Below are 6,960 nucleotides of genomic sequence, written 5' to 3'. Positions count from 1 at the left end.
ATATAAATTATACATAGTTACAGTTATACACAGTTACACGCATTCACACACACATAAACACATAGAGAGAGAGATGCCCGGTTCCTCTCTCTGTCTTGAGTTAAAGATAGTAACATAACTATCATTCTGTATTTTAAGGAATAGCATTCTGTCATTCTATGACACCAGTTAACTATTGTGTAATTATTTTTTCAGTAGATTTGAGGCATCTGATGATTATTGATCTGTTTCCAAATATCTTAACATCAAGATCGAACAAAGCTGCAGAGAAGCAATGATCCACTTTCAGTATGTTAGAGGACTGACTCTTATCTAGTCATTTCTATATTAAATCACAAAGCTGACCCCAAGCAAAACAGTATGTTTGCTTTTTGAAGCACCCGGAGCTCATCTACGGACTCTGGGTTTTATATAAATTAGAACCCAGGCTGAAAAAATAACCACTAGAGAGAACAACCAACGTCTTTGAGTATTTACTTCCAAGCAATGAATGTGTGCAGTTTTGTACCCAAGGGGAGATGGTCTGAATTTATGAATCACTTTGGAGTTATAAAAACTTAAGTCAGTGAAAGCGTCCTTTTTACCATCTCACCTTCTTATGAAGTTTCTTAGAGGGATTAAAAAATATTGATATTAATAAATATAGTACATGAGATGAATGGGCCGTAGAACTCCCAAGTCCGTGAAATAAATGCAACACTTATCTGGTCGTATGGCTGGCCTAACAATTAGTAGTCCATGTTGGAAATAACACGCTCACCATGTCCCATTTCTAATTTAAAAAAAAATTTTTTTAATGTTTATTTTTGAAAGACGGAGAGACAGAGCGTGAGTGGGTGAGGGGCAGAGAGAGGGGGAGACACAGAATCCGAAGCAGGCTCCACGCTCCGAGCTGTCGGCACAGAGCCCGACACGGGGCTCGAACCCACGAACCGTGAGATCATGACCTGAGCCGAAGTTGGACGCTTAACTGACTGAGCCACCCAGGTGCTCACCATGTCCCATTTCTAATAAAATTTTGTAAAAGCCTATTTGATATCTGATCATTTGTAATGACTAAATCTGGTTAGGATGTTACTACTGAAGAACTTTAGTGGCATCACATATCATAATGTAATAAAATATTCCATCATGAAGTGTAGCTCTACGCCTAAGATTCTGCATCGTATGAAAGACTCTCTTTTAAAAAGGATTGACAGTCTATCTGTGCAGCCCATTCGATGTCAGGCACAAACCCAGGACAGCTGGTGAGGATGAAGCAGGGGGCAATGAGGGGGAAGAGAAGACACAGCCATGGCTGGGCTGAAGCCTTGCACGTAGGCAGAACGTCATTAGTGAAGTTTTCAAGAGATATGTCCTCAAGTGACTTAAAACTCACAAAACTTAAATATTCTTAGTACATAAGCACTCTGGTCAAGGGGTTGATGGAAGAATCTGATTTGACAGACTCAGACTGTGTATTCGAATTTCAGTGGGAAATCTAGCATCACGTGGAGGAGAAAATTCTCCTCCGTATGGACTTACAAAAATGAAATACCCATTTCTCCCAAGTGTGTGCCATCCTTGCTGGATTCAAATTACGTTCAAGTCCGTCTATGTTGCGAGCAGTTAGATGAGCAGATACAGAAATCAGTCTCATAGACATCACTTTATGAGAAAATGAGCTAAAGAGTAAATACTGGCCCCAGCGTTTATGCTACTTGAGAACTCTACTGATTAACACAGGCCCACCGCACCAAACAGGAAAATATGTGACCTGTAGGGAAGAAGAAATTTCAATAATAAGGAAAACAGTATTTAAAATTGTTCAGATTACTAACATCTCTAAGGATAACGGGAATCTCTATTGCAATGTTTGCAAGGGGCAGGTCGACAGGGAGAAAAGCATGCTTAATAATCGTATACAAAAACAAATTAATTAATAATAGAAGTAAAAACAAATCATATACAGTGAGACATTATCTCAGATATATTTCCATGTCAAGAATCAGGAGTCCCTACTAATTTCCAGTGAACAATAACATCTGATAGGCCAATGTTTCTGTAAACCAGAACTCACAGTAATTAGCTATTTGGCATATTTAAATAACCCCCCAGATCCCAGTTTGGTTCAGTTCAACAGCTATGGCTAGTTCAATGGCGGAGTTGATTATTCTGAGTGTTTCGTTAACCCAGATATGTCTCAAGAAATGAAAGAGAAGGAAGAAAAAATGCCTAAAACTAAGTACTCCTCAAGGGACTGATTAGATAATAATGTGTGTTAAAATTACTGAGTAAAACACTTATTACACTATAGCAAACAATAAATCTGCCGGTTGTACTGAAAATTCCGCTTAAAAAAAACACAACAAAGAAACAATAAGAGGAAAGATATTTTTAAAATGACATCAAAACTAATTTCCATCCCTGGGTGTCATGCAGCTTAAAGCCCAGCGATGACTTTAGATAAAAATATTCAGACAATTCTGTATGCAAAGTCAGTCTAAGGAGACAATGTCTGCTTACGAAAACGAAAATGTGACTTCTATAGCACCTCCCACAGAATCTTCTAGAAAGCTTGTGAAAAAAGCGGACTTCTGGGCCTTTTCCCGAAATTTCATCGAGCGTGTCGCTGTGTGCGCTTTAACCTCGCAGGTGCACCTCAAACTGCAAGATTGAGGACTGTGCAGTGAGGCAAGGGCCCCCTAGGCCCATATCCCCGTGCATTTCCTTCAAGACTAATGTGTGTGTGTGTGTGTGTGTGTGTGTGTGTGTGTGCCTGCGCGCGCACTTATTCTCCGAAAATGTTCTGTGTATACATACCAAAAAGTAAATATTTTTATTCTTACTCTTGTGAACTTTTAAATAACTCAATGTTATTACTGTATCTTAGTCCTTAATTTAAATAACACATCATCATCATGACTTTGTGCCCGCACACAAAGATAGATAAAGATACAGACGGATACAGAGACATGATATGTAGGTGCAGATACAAGTAATGATAATTTGCAGATTGTAAACTTCCTGGAGGCAGATATTACTTCTGTCTTACCACCCTGTTCCCAACATCTAGCAAAATGCCTGGCGCACGGCCAGGAATCATTCCGTATCTTGTAGTGAATAGTAATGCGTTGACGGCACTGTTCTACATTTCAGTTGTTCTAACAGCGAGCTTAAAATAGCTCTGGAATCTCCATAGAACGGCTAGAGCAACGTCTAGAAAACCCGCTATCCAGCGCACTCCCAAGAGGCTCTCTGGGGATCAGTCTGCACTCCAGCTCCTCATTGGCTGATGCACCGTGGGCTCTCCTGGATGGGCTGTGCAGCTGGGGACAGCGCTCGATTGTGGGGTGTTGTATGTCTCAGCTCCCCTTGACTATGTCGGATACCAGCACGACCAACCTCGAGTCTCCGTTTGCTTTTGCACCAAATTGGATTGGTGTGGGGCCAGCTTCCCGCATTAGCGTCTGACTGGCCAGAGCGCTGACCGAAACCCCCATTTCTCTTGGGCTCAGCTGACTCAGCCCTGCAGGGAGCAGGGTTCCAGACTGTGCTAATATGATTGGGAGCTGAGGAGGGTCCACGTTAGAGGACTAAGGATGAATTCAAGGGTCAGTTCCTGAGGACTCCGATTAAGGAGTTAGGGCTGAAGTCTTGGTCCTGGATAGAGCGTGTTTTATGGAACAGTAAGTACACTTAAATTCATCTTTCAAAAACCAACAGTATTTTGGAATTACAAAACTGATAATAATTGGGGCGCCTGGGGGGCCCAGTCGGTTAAGCGTCCGACTCCGGCTCAGGTTATGATGTTGCAGTCTGAGTTCGAGCCCCGCGTCGGGCTCTGTGCTGACAGCTTGCAGCCTGGAGCCTGCTTCAGATTCTGTGTCTCCTTCACTCTCTGCCCCTCCTCTACTCTCACTCTGTCTCTCCCACTGTCTCAAGAAATAAATAAATATTTTAAAAAAACTAACAATAATTTTAAAACCAACAGCATTTTCCACAGCAACCATCCAGTTCATTGGCCCTTCCAGTGAACAAGTACGTGTTACCCTTCTGTTCTGGGAACGCTGAGCATCACGGGTGGAATCATTGCCAAGACCACAGCCCTATTCTCCCTGCCTGGTGGTATCCAAGGTTTGCAAACAGTAGCCCTCAGGATAATTCCAGCCCACTGCCTATTTTTGTATGACCACGATCTCAGAATAATATTTACCTTTTTAAATGGCTGAAAAAAATCAAAAGAGGATTAGTATTTTTAAAAAGTGACTGACAGGGGCGCCTGGGGGGCTCAGTCGGTTAAGCATCCGACTTTGGCTCAGGTCACGATCTCGCGGTCCGTGAGTTCCAGCCCCGCGTCGGGCTCTGGGCTGACGGCTCGGATCCTGGAGCCCGCTTTGGGTTCTGGGTCTCCCTCTCTCTCTGACCCTCCCCCGTTCATGCTCTGTCCCTCTCTGTCTCAAAAATAAATAAACGTTAAAAAAATTAAAAAAAAAATAAAAATAAAAATGTGACTGACATATGATTATCAGTTGCACATCATATAAGAGAGATCACACTGTATTTGTCTGACTTATTTCACTCAGCATGATGTCCCCAAGTTCCATCCATGTTGTTGCAGTGGCAGGACCTCATTCTTCCTTACCTCTGAATAGTATCCCATTGTGTAGAGACACCACCTCTTCCTTATCCATTCGTCTACCAATGGACACATCTTGGCTATTGTAAACAACGCCGCAGCGAACACGGGGGCACCGATCGAGTTAGTGGTTTTGTTTTCTTCAGATATACTCAGCAGCGGAATTACTGAATCATATGGCAATTCTATTTTTAATTTTTCGAGGAAACTTCATACTGTTTTCCAGAGTGGCTGCACCATTTACATTCCCACCAACAGTGCGCGAGGGTCCCCTTTTCTCCACATCCTTGCCAACACTTGTCATTCTTGTCTCCCTGGTGACAGCCGCTCAGACAGGTGCGAAGAGATCTCTCATCGGGTTTTGAGTTCGCAGCCACTCACCGTTCCTTCTGTCTGAAGTGGACCCCACTCCCACAGCCTTGTTTCGTCCCTTCCCCCACCTCCTCCTCCCCATATTCAAGGACACATTGTGTCAGTCTCGTTTAGAAGCTCCAGGTTTATTGTCCAACAAATGGGTCAAGGGGGTCCAAACGGATTCTGCTTCTTGACGTAGGGGGGCCTCCTCTGAGATGAGCTGAGCGGAGATCGGCAATAAGCTTCTAGAGGCTCGCTCACACTCGCTAAACTGCTTCTGTTGCTGTTATATTTATTTTTGCTGTGTTTTCCCTGTCTGGCTACACAGTCTCTTCATTTATAATCCTGCAGTGATGCCCTCCATCACTTCTAAGGCACAGTCTGGCCTTGCTTAGTGGGCCAGGCACATGCCCCCTTTCCAGTCTCACCCTAGGATCGCCGCCCTCCCCCCCGCCCCAGCCTCGGGGTTGAGCACCATCGAGCAAGGACACAGACCCCTGACCATGTCACCACCTCCCCACCTGCCCGGACAGCGCCAGACACTGCCTTGCTCTCTCCAGGGGCCTCCCTGGATTCCGCCCAATGCTTCCCCTGCAGAGAACTGCCCCTAGCTGCCTTCAGTGCCTCTCCTGGATTAATCTCACTTTATTCGAATTTCCTCCATGGGTCAGTCCATTTCAAGCGCACACTTCCATGTTGAATGAAGGAATATATTAAAATGCACATCATTGCAGCATTTAAATTGTCTCAGTCCATTTGAATAGGTACTGATAAAATTATAATAACACAATACACGCATTGTGAACACACTAGAAATCCAATGTAACGCTTATTAGACCAGTGTTACCATTGCCTTCAGTCCCTGGACACTATCTGCCCCTCACTTCTCTGAGCCCCCTAATAACCAGCATGGGGGGAGGGATTTGTGACACATTGTGTTTAGAAGGAATATTTTTTAAAGCCGAATAAAATGCGAGAATGCTCTGCATTTCTCATTCTAGAAGAGATCATCCCCAAACCGGGCCCTGAATCCCATTTGCCCAGCCTAACCCAAGAGGGTGGATGGCTGACTGGGTGGGATTCTAAAGGCGATCCGTGCGACTCTGCTGTGTGCAAGCCAGAGGGCTACAGAAAATTCCCAAGGAATCACTGAGGTGTGGAAATGCCATGAAAGCACTCCAAGGCACTATTAAACTAATAAAGATGATTGAAACCACTCACATGTGCTAGAAAGATACCATCAGTCATAAAATTTTTGCCATTAAAAAATAAAGCAGGCACGTCACAGAAAATTCGTTCAAGTGTTATGATTTAAATTTAATGTTTAAACCGTCTCAGATAATTCGGACATGGTGAGTTTTATTATTGCCATTATTGGAAAGATGAAAAGTCAACACAAATACAGGAATCACTGCATTCCAGGCACTGTTCTAATTACTTGAAGTGGATTAACTCACTTTATCCTCGCAAGAACCCTATGAGGTAGGTACCATATGTTGGAGAAGTAAACTGAGGCACAGAGAGATTAAGTAAACACCGGTGAAGCAGGAATCAGAAATGAACATGCTGGCTTGAGTTCCTTCCCTTCTCCACACCCAGCGGGCTCTCGACGAATGGTAGAATAGTTGGGAATGGCCGCTTATCACTTCACCAACTCTGTGTGGCCAAAGCAGGATTGACGATTTGTCAATCATCCAGGGAATCTGGTCAAAGAAAACCCAGTCATAACATTTGACTCCATATCAGATTTGTTTTATTTGCATTATTTCTTGTTGGGGGAGACAAGAATACCAGATTACTTAGGTCAGCTGGTAAAAAATACAAGCAGTAACAAATAACCACATGTTACTAGAATCACACCTTTGCAGGCTCTCGGGAAATGGTATAGCTAGATACCCCCGGCCTAACTTTGTCCCAAAGACATCACTGATTCTTTAAGTACACTAAGGTGCAAAGCAGTAATTTAAGAACCAGAGTGCGTGGTCTCC

Source organism: Panthera tigris, chromosome B4 (assembly GCF_018350195.1).
Source record: "Panthera tigris isolate Pti1 chromosome B4, P.tigris_Pti1_mat1.1, whole genome shotgun sequence".
In the NCBI taxonomy this organism is placed as follows: domain Eukaryota; kingdom Metazoa; phylum Chordata; class Mammalia; order Carnivora; family Felidae; genus Panthera; species Panthera tigris.
Note: the sequence above shows the minus strand (reverse complement) of the source record.